The sequence below is a fragment of the Sapajus apella genome, unplaced genomic scaffold (assembly GCF_009761245.1).
Source record: "Sapajus apella isolate SASKATOON/1434 unplaced genomic scaffold, GSC_monkey_1.0 scaffold2, whole genome shotgun sequence".
NCBI lineage: Eukaryota > Metazoa > Chordata > Mammalia > Primates > Cebidae > Sapajus > Sapajus apella.
Genome location: NW_022436942.1, coordinates 76,313,798 through 76,332,213, shown reverse-complemented (window position 1 = coordinate 76,332,213; position 18,416 = coordinate 76,313,798).

Sequence of the window (18,416 nt, the reverse complement as noted above, 5' to 3'; positions counted from 1 at the left end):
AGGCATCACACTACCTGACTTTGAACTATACTACAAGGCTACAGTAACCAAAACAGCATGGTACTGGTACCAAAACAGACATATAGACCAATGGAGCAGAACAGAACCTCAGAAATAACACTACACATCTGTAGCCATCTGATCTTTGACAGACAAACTTGACAAAAGCAATGGAGAAAGGATTTCCTATTCAGTAAATGGTGCTGGAAAAACTGGCTAGTCATATGCAGAAAGCTGAAACTGGACCCCTTCCTTACACCTTATACAAAATTTTTTTAGTTTTTAAAAATTTTTTCTTTTTTATGTTGCCTTTGAGTAACAAAACACCTTATACAAAAATTGACTCAAGATGGATTAAAGCCTTAAATGTAAAACCCAAAGCCATAAAAACCCTAGAAGAAAACCTAGGCAATACCATTCAAGACATAGGCATGGGCAAAGACTTCATGACTAAATCGCCAAAAGCAATTGCAACAAATGCCAAAATTGACAAATGAAATATAATTCGGAACAAGTAAACTTAATTAACATTTATAGAACTCTCCACTTTAAATACACAAAATATACACTCTTATCAGGACCACATCACATCTATTTACAGATTTCAATGAAATATTGGTTGGCTGCTCGTTTGTTATTTTCTTCCCTCATTTTTTTTTCATGTCTCTATTATTAAGCACAATAATAGGCATACCCATTTTTAGACTGCATTCTAGCCCGGGCAATAAAGTAACATCCCCGTTCTCTCTCCCTCTTCCTCTTTCTCTTTCTTCCTCTCCTTTATTCTTTTTTTTTCTTTCGTTCTTTCTTCTTTTTTTTTTTTCTAAAAAAAAAAAAAGAAGAGAAATCCTACTTATAAGAGGTTCAAGTTAAGCTCTATACAAGCGTACATTCTTGGCATTAATAAGAAAAATAAAAAGAAATATAATTAAGCTAAAGAGCTTCTGCACAACAAAAGAAACTATCATCAGAGTGAACAGGCAACCTACAGAATGGGAGAAATTTTTGCAATCTATTCATCTGACAAAGGTCTGATATCCAGAATTTACAAGGAACTTAAACATATTTAAAAGACAACCCCGTCAAAAACTGGGCAAAGGATATGAATAGATACTTCTCAAAAGAAGACATTTACGTGGCCAACAAACATATGAAGAAAAGCTCATCATCACTAGTCGTTAGAGAAGTGGAAATCAAAACCAAGTTGAGATACCATCTCACACCAGTCAGAATGGCGATTATTAAAAAGTCAGGAAACAACAGATGCTGGAGAGGCTGTGGAGAAAGAGGAATGCTTTTACACTGTTGTTGGAAGTGTAAATTAGTTCAACCATTATGGAAGACAGTATGGCCATTCCTCGAGGATCTAGAACCAGAAATACCGTTTGCCCCAACAATCCCGTTACCAGGTATATTCCCAAAGGAATATAAATCATTCTATAAAGACACATGCACATGTGTGTTTATTGCAGCACTATTTACAAAAGCAAAGATATGAAACCAACCCAAATGCTCATCAATGATACACTGGATAAAGAAAATGTGGTACATATATACCATGGAATACCATGCAGCCATAAAAACCAATGAGATCATGTCCTTTGCAGGGACATGGATAAAGCTGGAAGCCATCATCCTCAGCAAACTAACACAGGAACAGAAAACCAAATACCGCATGTTGTCACTCATAGGTGGGAGTTGAACTTTGAGAACACATGGACACAGAGAGGGGAACAATACACACCACAGCCTGTTGGGGGATGGGAGGTGAGGGGAAGGAACTTAGAGGATGGGTCAGTAGATGAAGCAAACCACCATGGGACACATACACCTATGTAACAAATCTGCATGTTCTACACATGCAGCTTGTTTTTTTTTTTTTTTTTTTAGAAGAAGTATAAATAGTTATTGTAAAAAAATTAGCCAGGTGTCGTAGTGCATGCCTGCAGTCCCAGCTACTCAGGAGGCTGAGGCAGGAGAATTGCTTGAACCCAGGAGGCAGAGGTTGCAGAGAGCTGAGATCATGCCACCGCACTCCAGCCTGGCAACAGAGTGAGACTCCTCAGGCGACAGAGTGAGATTTCGTCAAGAAAGAATTGAGAAAGCAAGAAAGAAGAAAGGAGGAAGAAGGGAAGGAAGGAAGGAAGGAAGGAAGGAAGGAGGGAGGGAGGGAAGGAAGGAAAAGGGAAAAGAAATCCAGGTAGGAAACGTAAAAGCAAAAGATGTCTTCTGTAAGTAGCAAATGAGTGATGCACATTACTAATTTACAACAAAGAGATCTTGTTAATCAGCTTAACAGAGCAACATCTAAGCACCCAGTCAGTAAGCCCCGGCATGCGTACACAGCTAACATGAGTCCTGTATGATATTGGTCACTTAATTAAAACAGACTCTATCTCTACTTATCAAAATATTATGAACTTCCTAGAATTTTCTGCAAGCTCCGGAAATTAAGAAACTGTATTCATTAAAATACATCAACCGAGAACGTATTTCTACTTCTCCAACTGTTTTGAATTAGTCATGTTTTTCTGTAATGAACATTTGACCAAAGTTCAAGGTAAGTGAGCAAAGAGATTAGATTTAAAAAAAAGGGGAGTGCCAAGCCAATTCCCTGGAGTTGGATCAAAGTTCTAGAAGGGCAAATGTCACATATACAGAAATAGCTGGGCATTGTGGCTCATGCCTGTAATCCCAACACATTAGGAGGCCAAGGCAGGTGGATCACACAAACAGTTTTGAGGCAGAGGTAAGGAGGGTCGCTTGAGCCTGGGAGGCGGAGGCTGCAGTAAACCAAGATCAGGCTACTGCACTCCAGCCCAGGCGACAGAGAAAGACTCAAAAACTAACCACCACCACCAGGCGCAGTGGCTCACGCCTGTAATCCCAACACTTTAGGAGGCCCAGGTGGGCGGATCACCTGAGGTCAGGAGTTCGAGACCAGCCTGGCCAACATGGTGAAACCCTGTTTGAACTAAAAATACAAAAAAAAAATTAGCCGGGTATGGTTGTGGGCGCCTGTAAACCCAGTTACTCAGGAGGCTGAGGCAGGAGAACCGTGTGAACCTGGGAGGCGGAGGTTGCAGTAAGCCAAGATCACGCCATTGCACTCCAGCCTGGGTGGCAGTTCAAGACTCCATCTCAAAAAAATATATGCGTGTGTGTGTGTGTGTGTGTGTGTGTGTGTATGTGTGTGACCTTATTTATGTCTTTAAAAACATGTATGTGTTACTGTCTCATATATAATGCATACATACATAAACGCATATCTGGAAGAATAACAAATAGTTAACTGTGGTATTTTTTAGAGTGAGATAAAATGTAGAAAGATTCGTTACAGGGACTTTCACTTCGCACAAATGGATTGAACTTTTTAAAATTATACCTTCATAAATTTTCCTTTTAAAATAATTAACATATTACTTTTTCATTGAATAGGAAAAAAAAGCTTTAAAAGCTGCCAGAAAAAAAAGCAAGCCAAATAATTAGTATGATGGTAGTGGTTATTTGGTATATAAAATGTAGGGAAAAAATATAAGGAAGGTGAATATATTCTGTACACCCCAAATGGTATTATGATTTCTGTTCAGCCCTTTCTCTTTGCCAACTACAATCCTAAGGATCTTTTAAAATTATTTTTGTTTTTTAAGCCTGGCGTGATGGCTCACATCTGTGATCCCAGCACTTTGGGAAACTGAGGTGGGCAGATCACCTGAGATCAGGAGTTTGAGACCAGCCCAGCCAACATGGGGAAAACCTGCTTCTACTAAAAATAGAAAAAAATTAGCTACTTGGTAGTCCCAGCTGCTTGGGAGGCTGAGGCTGGAGAATTACCTGAGCCCAGAAGGTGGAGGTTGTAGTGAGGGAAGATTGCACCACTGCACTCCAGCCTGGGCAACAGAGACTCCGTCTCAAAAATAAATTTAAAAATTATTTTTATTTACTATTATTTTTACCAGACAGGGTCTCTATGTTGCCCAGGCTGGTCTCAAACTCTTGGGCACAAATGATCCTCCTACCTTAGCCTCCTGAGGCTGAGAGGCTGGGATTACAGGAGTGAACCAGTGCACCCAGCTATGCTAAACATCCCATATGCTTTGTCCTATATAATCTTTGTCCTATATAACCTTACCTGTCCTGTGAACCCCGGTAAGGGCCATAGTTACCATTTGCATTTTATAACTGAGGAAACGGGGGCTCAGAAAGATAAGTTGCCAAGGTCTCGAAGCTTGAAGCAATGGGCTAGAGATATAAATCCAAGTGTGTTTCCTACCAGAACCCAGGACTTTAGCCGATAATCAGAAAAGATTGGAATGTAGGTTTAGAAACAGAGCGTGAGACAGTGAAGTCACTAAGGTCATACACGTCCATGGCCAGAATGGTGCAAGCCTGTCTGTGACATTATATAAACCTCAGTAGCCGGGTGCCGTGGCTCACACCTGTAATCCCAGCACTTTGGGAGGCCGAGGCAGGCGGATCACTTGAGGTCAGGCTGGGAGTTCGAGACCAGCCTGACCAACATGAAGAAACCCCATCTCTACTAAAAATATAAAAAATTAGCTGGGGATGGTGGTACATGCCTATAATCCCAGCTACTCAGGAGGCTGAGGCAGGAGACTCACTTGAATCTGGGAGGCGGAGGTTGCCGTGAGCCAAGATCATGCTATGGCACTCTGGCCTGGGCAACAAGAGCGAAGCTCTGTCTTAAAAAAAGAAAAAGAAAAACCTATGTAAAGATGGTCCCAAAATACCAGACTGCACCCTGGGGCAGAGAAGACAAATAACTCTTAAGGAGACTAGATGTCCCTTGGAAAGGGTACAGCTGAGCTGATTACCAAAGAAATCCTTTTAGACCTGGCCGGGCGCGGTGGCTCAAGCCTGTAATCCCAGCACTTTGGGAGGCCGAGGCGGGTGGATCACGAGGTCAAGAGATCAAGATCATCCTGGTCAACATGGTGAAACCCCGTCTCTACTAAAAATACAAAAAATCAGCTGGGCATGGTGGTGTGCGCCTGTAATCCCAGCTACTCAGGAGGCTGAGGCAGAATTGCCTGAACCCAGGAGGCAGAGGTTGCGGTGAGCCGAGATCGCGCCATCACACTCCAGCCTCGGGGAAAACATGAGTAAAACTCCGTCAAAAAAAAAAAAAAGAGAAAAATAAATTACCCAGTCTAAGCAATTTTGCTAACAGTCTGAGCAGACTAAGACAATGAGTGCCTAATATATTCAAGGTACTATTCTATTGAGGAAATACCAGTGAACAAGCTAGCCCTTGCTCTCATGGACCTTATTAGACCATCCTGGTCAACATGGTGAAACCCCGTCTCTACTAAAATTACTAAACATTAGCTGGGCATGGTGGTGCGTGCCTGTAATCCCAGCTACTCAGGAGGCTGAGGCAGGAGAATTGCCTGAACCCAGGAGGCAGAGGTTGCGGTGAGCCGAGATCGCGCCATTGCACTCCAGCCTGGGTAACAAGAGCGAAACTCCATCTCAAAAAAAAAAAAAAAGAAAAGAAAAAAAGAAATCCTTTTGGGTAGACAAGATCCATCTGCAAGGTTCTAGAGGAAGAGTTGCCAAAATAAAACCTTTCCTGAGTGTTCAGTGTTGCCATCAGCTTTTGTTGATGCCAAAACTCTTTTCACTTACCATTTATTGAGCATATGTTATGGGTCAAGTCCTGTGCTGGACCCTGGGGACGAAAAATGAATGAGACACTGTCTGTGCCTTGGAAAGAACTCACGCTGGAGCAGAAAGATAGAGATGTAAAGAGATGACCAGGTGCAGTGGCTCACACCTGTAATCCCAGCACTTTGGGAGGCCAAGGCCAGCAGATCACCTGAGATCGGGAGTTCGAGACCAGCCTGACTAACGTGGCGAAACCCCGTCTCTACTAAAATACAAAATTAGCAGGCGTGGTGGTGCATGCCTGTAATCCCAGCTACTCGGGTGGCTAAGACAGGAGAATCACTTGAACCCAGGAGGCGGAGGTTGCAGTGAGCCGAGATCGTGCCATTGCACTCCAGCCTGGTCAACAACAGTGAAACTGTCTCAAAAACAAAAAACAAAAAAAAACATAAACTGGGCACCATGGCTTATGCATATAATCCTAGCACTCTGGGAGGCTGAGGTGGGAAAATCACTTGAGCCCAGTAGTTTGAGACCAGCTTGGGCAACACAGCAAGATCCAGTTTCTACAAAAAATTTAAAAATTAGCTGGGCATGGTGGCAAGTACCTGTGGTCCCAGTTACTTGGGAGGCTGAGGTAGGAGGATTGCTTGAACTGAGGAGATTGAGGCTGCAGTGAGCTGTGATTATGACACTGCATTCCAGCCTGGGCAACAGAGTGAGACTCTTGTCTCAAAAAATAATTATAAAAATAAAGCCAGGTGCAGTGGCTCACGCCTGTAATCCCAGTACTTTAGGAGGCTGAGACCATATCCACCACAAGGTCAGGATATGGAGACCATCCTGGCTAACATGGTGAAACCTCGTCTCTACTAAAAATACAAAAAAAAAAAAAAAAAAAGAAAAATTAGCTGGGCATGGTGACATGCGCCTGTAGTCCCAGCTACTTGGGAAGCTGAGGCAAGAGAATCACTTAAACCCAGGAGGCAGAGGTAGAGCGAGACTCGTCTCAAAAATAAATAAATAAATAAAAATAAGAGAGAGATTATAATTCAGAATGATCAGGGTTGTGATGTGTATTTCTGCAGGTGCTGTGGGAATGCAGAAGAGGAGCACCTCCCCCTGCTATGTACACCAGGGAAGACTTCCTGGAAGAGGTGACAACTTCAGCTGGAAGAATTGCTGAGAATGAGCCAGTTAAGAAGGGAATTAAAGGTATCCTGGGTAGTGGGAAGAACAAGAACTCAGGCAGGCAGTCGGGGGCAGAGAGCGCGTAGCTTGGCTGAAACAGCCTCTGTCAGATGTGCCTGACGCGAAGGAGATGACTATGCACTTCACAAGGGCAGAGACCTCGCAGCGTTTTGTTCGCCATTGTTACCCCAGTGTCTAGCACAATGCCTGGCACACAGTGAAGGTCAGAACTCCAGGCAAGACAGCAGGGCCAGATGGGAGGGGGTGGATGAAGGGTGTACATCTCTGAAAAACCTTAGCAATGAACAAATTTGTTGAAAAGTGAATTTCATCTTCCTTGCAGTATTGTGTTTTAGAGGCCATATTTATGAAAATACAATTGTGTTCCTGTTTGATGTTGGAACAGACAGGAATACATGTTTAAAAGAAAAGCCAGGCTCAGTGGCTCATGCCTGTAATTCCAGCACTTTGGGAGGCTGAGGTGGGCAGATTGCTTGACGCCAGGCGTTCAAGACCAGCCTGGCCAACACGATGAAACCCCATCTTTTCTAAAAATACAAAAATTAAAGTTATCTGGGCATGGGGGCGTATGGTGTAATTCCAGCTACTCGGAAGGCTAAGGCACAAGAATTGCTTGAGCCTGGGATCACCCCACCACACTCCAGCCTGGTTGACAAAGCAAGACCCTGTCTCAAAAATAAATAAATAAAAATACAAAAATTAGCCAAGTGTAGTGGGCACCTGTAATCCCAGTTACTCTCGAGGCTGAGGCACAAGAATCTCTTGAACCCGGGAGGCAGAGGGTGCAGTAAGCCGAGATCATGCCACTGCACTCCAGCCTGGGCAACAGAGTGAGAAAGTGAGACCCTGTGTCAAACAAATAAAAAAAAAGAAAGAGGCCAGGTGCGGTGGCTAACACCTATAATCCCAGCACTTTGGAAGGCCGAGGCGGGTGGATCACGAGGTCAAGAGATCGAGACCATCCTGGTCAACACGGTGAAACCCCTGTCTCTACTAAAAATCCAAAAGATTAGCTGGGCATGGTGGCACATGCCTGTAGTCCCAGCTACTCGGAAGGCTGAGGCAGGAGAATTGCTTGAACCCAGGAGGCGGAGGTTGCGGTGAGCGGAGATGGCGCCATTGCACTCCAGCCTGGGCAACAAGAGTGAAACTCTGGCTCAAAAAAAAAAAAAAAAAAGAAAGAGGAGGCTGGCGTGGTGGCTCAAGCCTGTAATCCCACCACTTTGGGAGGCTAAGGCAGGTGGATCACCTGAGGTCAAGAGTTCAGGACCAGCCTGGCCAACATGGTGAAATCCCATCTCTACTAAAAATATTTAAAAATTAGCCGGGTGTGGTGGCACACACTTGTAATCCCAGCTACTTGAGCAGCTGAGGCAGGAGAATCACTTGAACCCCAGAGGCGGAGGTGGCAGTGAGCCGATCTTGCCACTTCACTCCAACCTGGGCAAAAGAGCAAAACTCCATCAAAAAAAAAGAAAGAGAGAGAGAAAGAAAGAAAAGTGAGAAAAGAAAAGGAAAGATAAGAAAAGAAAAAGAAAAGAAAAGAAAGGAGGGAGGGAGGGAGGAAAGAACGCAGAACTCTACGGCTATGGAGTAGAAGAACAAATTTCTTCCCAAAGGCGCACCCAGTGAGCACTCTTGCTCATGGGAATCCAGCTGCAAACCAGGGCCACTGAGCCACAAAACATGCCACGAAGCCCACGAAGGAATAGGCACTTTCCTCATTCAGGGCCTATGTGTTCTTACTTTTCACAGAGTTCTTATACATTTGGTCATCTTGCTGTAGAACCCCAAAAGCTAGGTTCCAGTACTTTTTTGAGTAAGGTATGCAAAAGGAGAGAGTTCTGGTGATCAAAGCTGCTTGGGTCCCTGGGTCAGTTAAACTTCTCGGTGCCATCCAGAAACTAAAGATCGGCCAGGCACATCCAGAAACTAAAGATCGGCCAGGCACGGGGGGCTCACGCCTATAATCTCAGCACTTTGGGAGGCAGAGGCAGGCGAATCACTTGAGCCCAGGAGTTTGAGACCCACCTGGGCAACACAGTGAGACTACATCTCTACAAAAAATACAAAAAATTAGCCGGGTCTGAGGGCGAGCCCCTGTGGTCCCAGCTACTCGGGAGGCTTAGGTGGGAGGATGGTTTGAGCCAGGGAGGTCCAGGCTGAGGAGAGCCGTGATCACACCACTGCATTCCAGCCTGGGTGACAGAGTGAGACCCTGTCTCAAACAAAAAAGAAGCTAGGGATCATTGTTATTTGAAAGAAAAACAAGTTCATTATTCTTGTTAACCACGTATTAGTGACTCCCTTTTACAAAATGACTATATGTCAGCTATCACCGATGGAAGAATAGGGATGAAGAGGCAGGAAGATACGTAAAACAAACACCTTGTGGTTTTTATAACATAGGCTCAGTGACTGTCTGTGTTCTAAAGTTGAGCCCGTGTAAAGCATCAAAGCAGTCAATTCACAAAAGCAAGAAGCATAATTATTACTATTATTATTTATTTTTTATTGAGACAGAGTCTTGCTCTGTCACCCAGGCTGGAGTGCAGTGGCACAATCTCAGCTCACTGCAACCTCTGCCTTCCAGGTTCAAGTGATTCTCCTGCCTCAGCCTCCCAAGTAGCTGGGATTACAGGCACACACCACCACACCCGGCTAATTTTTGTATTTTTAGTGGAGACGGGGTTTCACCATGTTGGCCAGGCTGGTCTTGAAGTCCTGACCTCAGGTGATTCACCCGCCTCGGCCTCCCAAAGTGCTGGGATTACAGGTGTGAGCCACCACGCCCGCTATTATTTTAATTATTTCAACTGTTTTCTTTTTTTTTTTTTTTTTTTTCCAGACAGGGCCTTGCTGTCTCCCAGGCTGGAGTGCAGCGGTATGATCTCAGAACCTCCACTTCCCGGGTTCAAGCCAGTCTCCTGCCTCAGCCTCCCAAGTAGCTGGGATTACTGGTGCATGCCACCTCGCCTGGCTAATATTTCAACTTTTATTTTTGATTCAAGCGGCACACATGCAGGTTTATTACATGGGCATATTTCGTGACATGGAGATTTGCAGTACAAATGACCCCCTCACCCAGGTTGTGAGCATAGTACTCAGTAGTTTGCCAACCCTTGCCCCCACCACTCTCTCCTTCCTCTAGGAGTCCCCAGTGTTAATTGTTCCCTTCTTTATGACCACGTGTACCCAATGTTTAGCTTTCTTTTTTTTTTTTTTGTTTTGAGACGGCGTGTCGCGCTTGTTACCCATGCTGGAGTGCAATGGCGCGATCTCGGCTCACCGCAACCTCCGCCTCCTGGGTTCAGGCAATTCTCCTGCCTCAGCCTCCTGAGTAGCTGGGATTACAGACACGTGCCACCATGCCCAGCTAAGTTTTTGTAGTTTTTAGTAGAGACGGGGTTTCACCATGTTGACCAGGATGGTCTCGATCTGTTGACCTCGTGATCCACCCGCCTTGGCCTCCCAAAGTGCTGGGATTACAGGCTTGAGCCACCGCGCCCGGCCCCTAGCTTTCACTTATAAGTGAAAACATACGGTATTTGGTTTCCTGTTCCTGAGTTAATTCACTTAGAATAATGGCCTCCAGCTGCATCCATGTTGCTACAAGGACATAGTTTATTCTTTTTATGGCTGCGTAGTATTCCGTGGTATATATATGCCTCATTTTCTTTACTCAGTCCACTGTTGAAAGGAGCCTAGATGGATTCCATGCCTTTATTATTGTAAACAACGCTTGGATGAACATAAGGGCTCGTGTGTCTTTTTGGCAGAATGATTTATTTTCCATTGGGTAGATACCCAGTAATGCCATCACTGGGTCAAACGATAGTTCTATTTTTCTTTTTCTTTTTAGTTATTTAAGAAATCCCCGGGCCGGGCATGGTGGCTCACACCTGTAATCCCAGCACTTTGGGAGGCTGAGGCGGGCAGATCACCTGAGGTCAGGAGTTTGAGACCAGCCTGACCAACATGGTGAAACACTGTCTTTACTGAAAAAAAAAAAAAAAAAAAGGCTGGTCCGATGGTAGTGGGTTATCAGAACTTATTAACATCAGTGTCACTAAAGTTGGTATACAACCCCCCACTGCTAAATTTGACTGGCTTTAAATAAATAAATAATTAGCCAGATGTGGTGGCAAGCACCTGTTGTCCCAGCTACTCAGGAGGCTGAGGCAGAAGAATCGCTTAAACCCCAGAGGTGAAGGTTGCAGTAAGCCAAGATCGCGCCATTGCACTCCAGCCTGGGCAACAAGAGCAAAACTCCATCTCAAAAAATAATAATAATAAAATAAAATAAAATAAATAAAGAAATCTCCAAACTGCTTTCTACAGTGGATGAACCAATATATGTTCTCACCAACAGTGTATAAACATACACCTGTCTCTGCAGCCTCACCAACATCTATTTTTGACTTTTTAAATATAGCCATTCTACCTTGTTTGCTTTCTCTCCCTCCTTTTCAGGGATACCAGACACTAGTGGTTAAGCAATGAAAGTCTGGATTGCTTTCCATAGAAGCTAGCAAACCACTCCTGCGACTAAATTTCTTCTGCCTTTTAGGTCCCCAAAGCCCAAACTTTGGCAGTGGCGCCATCATAGCTCAATGCAGCTCGAACCTCCCTGGCTCCAGCAATTCTCCTGCCTTAGCTCCTGAGTAGGTGGACCACAGGCGCACACTGACTCATCTAGCTAGTTTTTTTAAATTCTTGGCTGGGCGCGGTAGCTCATGCCTGTAATCCCAGCCCTTTGGGAGGCCAAGTAGGCTGATCACGAGGTCAGGAGATCGAGACCAGCCTGGCCAATATGGTGAAACCCTGTCTCTACTAAAAATACAAAAATTAGCCGGGCGTGGTGGCGTGTGCCTGTAATCCCAGCTACTCAGGAGGCTGAGGGAGGAAAATTGCTTGAACCCGGGAGGTGGAGGTTGCAAGTGAGCCCAGATCGCCCCATTGCACTCCAGGCTGGGCAACAAGAGCAAAACTCTCTCTCAAAAAAAAAAGACACAGAGAAACATAAACAAACCTGACCAATAGGAGGGCCAAAACCTGTGCACAGTGCCTCACCCTCGGAGGAATTAACAAAAATGTAGGTAGCTGTTCGAACAAAGAAACAGCAGTCCGGGGCCATTTTGTGTGTGGGATAAGGGTTCTCTAATCTATCTGGTTCCCATAGATAGCGCAGCAGAGTCACCAATGTTTCCGATATTCCTACACAGAAGTTCATTCCTTGAATTATCACAAGAAAATATTGCATTGTGCAGACCGTGCTCTGTTGAGTGGGTCAGGGAGCTATGTGATACATTTTAGAAATATCAGGATTAGACAAGCGGGTGAGCCCTGCCTTTGTCCGCCAGCTGTGACCTTGAGCAAGCTGTTTAACAACTCTGGAACACGGTTCCTCCTCTGGAAGGTGAAGGCTATTGGTTGAACCAATAATCTCTGAAATTTTTGGAGTTCCATGAAGCTTGAACCAACTGTTATCTCTGAGATGACCTTGGCTGTGGAACCCAGGTTCTGTTCAGGGTGGAGAGCGCCACCTGGTGATTCCAGTTTGTAAGTGAGTTCCCCCCCCCCCCCCCCCCGCCCCGACTTCCAGGGCCAGAGCGACCCAGTTTAGAATTGCAGTTTAGACCAGCAGGATTGGCTTTTCGTTGTTGCTGGGGGCTCAGAAATGGAGGCTTTGATACCCTGAACTGAAGGGTCTTCTGATCTTTCCTCCCCTCCAAAAGCACAGGAAGTTCCTTTATCTACCTACAATCCTGAACCCTCAATTAGAAACTAATGTTCTTTCTTCCCCTCCCTATTGCAGAAAGGAAGACCAAGAAGGTAACCACACCGGAGCAGATCCTTTCACAAGATAATGTCAGGCTCATTCACACTTCAAAGACATCTATTTACAAGTTAATTTCTCTTCTAGTTCTGATCCATTCATTTCCCTAGTAATCCTTTATTTCCCCTGAATTCCTTTTTTCCTTCCAATAACCCATTTTGCCTGGATGGAAGCCCCTGTCTTTCTGTAATTTCAAAATGATATTTAAGCTTCCAAATTCCCTTGAGGGGTGGGTAATTCCTCTGTGGTTTCCCCTCTTGTTCACATTAATAAATCTGCATGGCTTTTCTCCAATTAATCTGCCTTTTTTTTTTTTTTTTTTTTTGAGACGGAGTTTCACTCATGTTACCCAGGCTGGAGTGCAATGGCGCGATCTCGGCTCACCGCAACCTCCGCCTACTGGGTTCAGGCAATTCACCTGCTTCAGCCTCCTGAGTAGCTGGGATTACAGGCACGCACCACCATGCCCAGCTAATGTTTTGTATTTTTAGTAGAGACGGGGTTTCACCATGTTGACCAGGATGGTCTCGATCTCTTGACCTCGTGATCCACCCTCCTCGGCCTCCCAAAGTGCTGGGATTACAGGCCTGAGCCACCGCGCCCAGCCCTGATCTGCCTTTTGTTGAGTTGATTTTTCTTTCTTGCTCTCTTTCTTTTCCTCTTTCCATCTTTCTTTTTTTTCTCCCTCCTTCCTTCCTTCCCTCCCTCTCTCCCTTCTTTCCTTCTTTCCTCCTTTCCTTCCTTCCTTCCTCCTTCCTTTCTCCCTTCCTTCTTTCTCTCTTTCTTTCTTTCAAGCTGGCATCTGGTTCCAGGTTTGTTTCCTCAAAAAATTTGTAACTAGAATTTCTTTTCTTTTCTTTTTTTTTTGAGATGAAGTCTCACTCTGTCACCCAGGATGGAGTGCAGTAGCACAATCTTGGCTCTCTGCAGTCTCCACCTCCTGGGTTCAAGTGATTGTCCTGCTTCAGCCTCCTGAGTAGCTGGGTTTACAGGCATGTACCACCATGCCCAGCCAATTTTTGTATTTTTAGTAGAGACAGGGTTTCACCATGTTGGCCAGGCTGGTTTCGAACTCCTGACCTCAGGCAATCCACCCTCCTCGGCATTCCAAAGTGCCGGGATTATAGGCATGAGCCCCCGTACCTGTCCTGTAACTAGAATTTCTGTACATCTCTGGAATGCATGCATATCAAAGCCCATTGTCCAACCGTGGCTGACATTAAGGGACAAAAATGTCTACAAACATAATCCTGTATCATGACCTCAGTGGCTAATATGGTCCAAATTACCCTTAAGCTCCCGCTTTAAGGTCCATAAATACCAGTAAGGAAAATTCACCACAGGGCACTCTGTCCTCTCGCGCTGAGGAGCCCCGCTGTACTTTCATGCAGTGTTCTTTCTAATAAATTTTTTCATTTTGAAACCTATACGGACATCATACATTCTTTTTACTAACCTACCACTTGTGAGGTCACCATTTGTCAGTGTCTGGGCTCTGACCTCTCACCCAGCAGAGACAGGGTCTCGCTCTATTGCCCAGCTAGAGGGCAGTGGTGCAATCATAGGTCACTGCAGCCTCAAATTCCTGGGCTCAAGTGATCCTCCCACCTCAGCCTCCTGAACAGCTGGGACTACAGGAGCACACCGCCACAGCAGGCTAATTTTTTAATTTATTGTAAAGCTGGGTCTAACCATGTTGCCCAGGCCTATCACAAAGTTCTTAATCTTCCCACCCCCAACCCAAGTTTAAGAACCACTACTTTGGCCTGGTGCGGTGGCTCACGTCTGTAATCCCAGCACTTTGGGAAGCCGAGGCAGGCGGATCACAAGGTTAAGCGATCAAGACCATCCTGGCTAACATATAGTGAAACCCTCTCTCTACTAAAAATACAAAAATCAGCTGGGCATGGTGGCACGTGCCAGTAGTCCTAGCTACTTGGGAGGCTGAGGCAGGAGAATCTCTTGAACCTAGGAGGTGGAGGTTGCAGTTAGCCAAGATTGTGCCACTGCGCTCCAGCCTGGAGAAAAGGCGAGACTCCCATTTCAAAAAAAACCCCACTACTTTAGGGAATGCTATAACCCAGAGCAGCATTTTATAAACATGGACTTGAGGCTGTGACTTTATCTGGAAAGTTATTTCACTTCCCTGAGCCTCAGCCTCCTCATCTGTAAAATGATAATGTAATCGCCCAGTGGGTTCACCTTGCCCCTGCCTAGACAGAGCAGATTTATTAAAACAGGGGAATTGCAATGGAGAAAGAGTAATTCACTCAGAGCTGGCTGTGTGGGAGAGCAGAATTTTACTGTTATTCAAATTAGTTTCCCCAAGAATTCAGGGATCAGGGTTTTTAAAGATAATTTGGCTGGGCTGGTGAGGTGGCTCACACCTTTAATCCCAGCACTTTGGGAGGCTGAGGCGGGCGGATCACAAGGTGAAGAGATCGAGACCATCCTGGCCAACATGGTGAAACCACGTCTCTAATAAAAATACAAAAATCAGTTGGGTGTGGTGTTGTGCGCCTGTAGTCCCAGCTACTCAGGAGGCTGAGTCAGGAGAATGGCTTGACCCCAGGAGGCGGAGGTTGTAGGGAGCCAAGATTGTACCACTGCACTCCAGCCTGAGCAGCAGAGCGATCTGTCTCCAAAAAAAAAAAAAAAAAAAAGATAATTTGGTGGGTAAGGGCTTGGGAAGTGGGGAATGCTGATTGGTCAGTTTGGTGATGGAATCAGGGGATCAAGTGAGGTTTTCTTGCTGTCTTCTGCTCCTGGGTGGGATGGCAGAGCTGGATGAGCCAGATTACAGGTCTGGGTGATGTCATCTGATCCATCCATCAAGTGCAGGGTCTGAAAAATGTCTCAATCACCGACGTTAGGTTTTTCAATAGTGATGTTATTTCCAGGAGCAATTTGGGGAGGTTGAGGCTCTTGGAGCCAGGGGCTGCATGATCCTAAACTGTAATTTCTAATCTTTTTTTTTTTTTTTTTTTTGGAGACGGAGTTTTACTCTTGTTACCCAGGCTGCAGTACAATGGCTCGATCTCAGCTCACCGAAACCTCCGCCTCCTGGGTTCAGGCAATTCTCCTGCCTCAACCTCCTCAGTAGCTGGGATTACAGGCACGCGCCACCATGCCCAGCTAATTTTTTGTATTTTTAGTAGAGACGGGGTTTCACCATGTTGACCAGGATGGTCTCGATCTCTTGACCTCGTGATCCACCCGCCTCGGCCTCCCAAAGTGCTGGGATTACAGGCTTGAGCCACCGCGCCCGGCTTGTAATTTCTAATCTTGTAGCTAATTTGTTCATCCTGCAAAGGCAGACTAGTCCCCAGGCAAGAAGGGGTTCTTTTCGGGAAAGGGCTTTTGTCAATTCTGTTTCAGAGTTAAACCATGAACCGAATTCCTTCCCAAAGTTAGTTCGGCCTACGCCCCGGAATGAACAAGGGCAGCTTAAAGGTTACAAGCAAGATGTAGTCGGTTAGGTTTGCCTTCCTTCATTGTCATAATTTCCTCAGTTATAATTTTTACAAAGGTGGTTTCAGTAAGAATCATACTTATGCCAGGTGCGGTGGCTCATACTTGTAATCATGAAACAGGTGCATTGCTTGAGCCCAGGAGTTTGAGACAAGCTTGGGCAAGATGGCAAAACCCCAACTTTACAAAAAAAGTACAATAATTATCCAGGTGTGGCTTTACCTGAGCCCAGGCAGGTGGAGGCTGCAGTGAGCCAAGATCATGCCACTGCACTCCAGCCTCGTGTCTCAAAAATAAACCAAACAATCATACCTACTTCAGAGGTTTGCTCAAAGGATGGAAGAGCTCATTTCATGGAAAGTGTGTGTCCAGCGAGAGCACACAGTATGATCTTATGAGGGATCTTTCTCAACCTCTTCTTTTTTTAGAGACGAAGTTTAGCCCTTGCTGCCCAGGTTGGAGTGCAATGCCTGTCTCGGCTCACTGCAACCTCCACCTCCCAGGTTTAAGCGATTCTCCTGCTTCAGTCTCCTGAGTAGCTGGGACTACAGGCAGGCACCACCACGCCCAGCTAATTTTGTATTTTTAGTAGAGACGGGGTTTCTACATGTTAGTCAGGCTGGTCTTGAACTCCAACCTCAGGCAATCTGCCCACCTGGGCCTCCCAAAGTGCTGGGATTACAGGCGTGAACCACTGCGCCCGGCCTCTCAATGTCTTATAGGAAGTCAGCCATCACCTAGAAAGGCCAGGATGCATGTAGTACCATGCCACCACAATGCCATCTCTACCAGTTTAGTGAGACAAAATTCTCAATATGCTTGTTTTGAGAAACGGGATGGAACTTTTGCAGGGGTGGAAGACGATGATCAGGCACTGGTGATACAGGTGGGCTGGGGGAGGTCCCCAAAGGCTGGCGGAACCTCCACCCCACCCAGTATCTAGGCTCTTGACACCATCTCGAGAGGGAATTCAAGAGTGAGTCAGAAAATGGTGTAAGTACAAAGATTTATTGCAAAGTGAAAAGTACACACTCAAGAAAGGGGAGTGCAGGCAGACTCAAGACAGTCGTGCGATGGGGCTCGGGGTTTCTATCTTTTGGGTTTCGTTAACCAAGGAGTGGAATATTCATGAACATGCCGGGGAAGAAGTGGAGATTTCTCAGAATTGTGGTGCTACCCATTTTTACACCAAATATGGGTGTTTCTGGGACTATCATGGCACTGGTGGGTGTGGGGTTTATTTATTTATTGTTTATGTATTTATTTTGAGACAAAGTCCCACTCTGTTGCCCAAGCTGGAGTATAGTGGCGCGATCTCTGCTCACTGCAACCTCCACCTCCCGGGTTCAAGCAATTCTGCCTCAGCCTCCCGAGTAGCTGGGACTACAGGCACATACCACCATGCCTGGCTAATTTTTATGTTTTTACTAGAGACGGGGTTTCACTGTGTTGGTCAGGCTGGTCTTGAACTCCCGATCTTGTGATCTGCCCAGCTCAGCCTCCCAAAGTGCTGGGATTACAGGCATGAGCCACCGTGCCAGGCCTATTTATTTATTTATTTTGAGACAGAGTTCCCACTGTGTCATCTTACTCTGTCACCCAGGCTGGAATGCAGTGGCACAATCTTGGCTCATTGCAACCTCTGCCTCCTAGGTTCAGGCAATTCTCCTGCCTCAGCCTACTGAGTAACTGGGATTACAGGCGCCTGCCACCATGCCCTGCTAATTTTTGTGTTTTTAGTAGAGATGGGGTTTCACCATGTTGGCCAGGTTGGTCTCGAACTTCTGACCTCAGGTGATCTGCCCACCTTGGTCTCCCAGAGTGCTGGGATTATAGGCATGAGCTACCATGCCCAAGGGGTGTAGGATTTAGTATATTAATGAGCGTATACTGAGGTCCTTGGTGAAACCTATGTCAAATCCAGTACCATGTTGGGTCCAGTTGGTCTGAGCCAGCCTGGTCCCAACCCTGGCTTTTCAGGGCCTTATCAGCCCCTTGCTTTTGCAGCTCACGCCTGTAATCCAAGCACTTTGGAGGCCAAGGCGGGCGGATCACCTGAGGTCTGGAGTTCAAGACCAGCCTGACCAACATGGTGAAACCCTGTGTCTAAAAAAAAAAAAAAAAAAAAGTTTCCTTTTGCTAGTCATGTGTAACTGCCACCTGAAATTTTTTATTCTCTTGTGATCACTCTGTATTATTCCTGAGACCCTAAGAAATTGGGAAATCCACGTACACACCCCAAATACTTTGACTAAAACTGTTGAAA